Raw genomic sequence first — 576 nt, 5'->3', positions numbered from 1 at the left:
CGAGGCCGTCTCCATGGAGACGCTGCAACTTCCCGCCAAAAGGATCCTCGCCCGCAGCGCCCCCTGCCGGCGGGAGGCCAGGCACCAGCCACAGCGCCCCCTGCCGGCGGGAGGCCAGGCACCAGCCACAGCGCCCCCTGCCGGCGGGAGGTCTGTAAATGCCATTACCCAGATGCTGTTGTGGATCATTCATCACAGGTGTACATTTATTTTTAAAAATAAATCAATATTCAGATTTAGTTACTCAGACTGGTGAAAGGTGGGAAGTGGTGTTCCACAGGGATCGGTGCTGGGACCACTGTTGTTCACAATTTACAGAAACAATTTGGTCTCGGGAATCAGAAGTACAATTTCAAAATTTGCGGAAGACACCAAATTGGGAGGTGTAGTTAATACAAAGGAAGAAGGCGAGAAAATAAGGAAGACATTAATAAACTTGCAGAATGGGCGTGTAATTGGCCAATGAATTTCAATATAGTTAAGTGTGAGGTGGTACATTTTGGTAGGAAGAATAAGGAGGCCACACACTGCTTGGATAATAAGAGTCTAAATGGGATAGAGGAGCAGAGGGATCTG

Source organism: Heptranchias perlo, chromosome 14 (genome assembly GCF_035084215.1).
Source record: "Heptranchias perlo isolate sHepPer1 chromosome 14, sHepPer1.hap1, whole genome shotgun sequence".
Lineage (NCBI taxonomy): Eukaryota > Metazoa > Chordata > Chondrichthyes > Hexanchiformes > Hexanchidae > Heptranchias > Heptranchias perlo.
Note: the sequence above shows the minus strand (reverse complement) of the source record.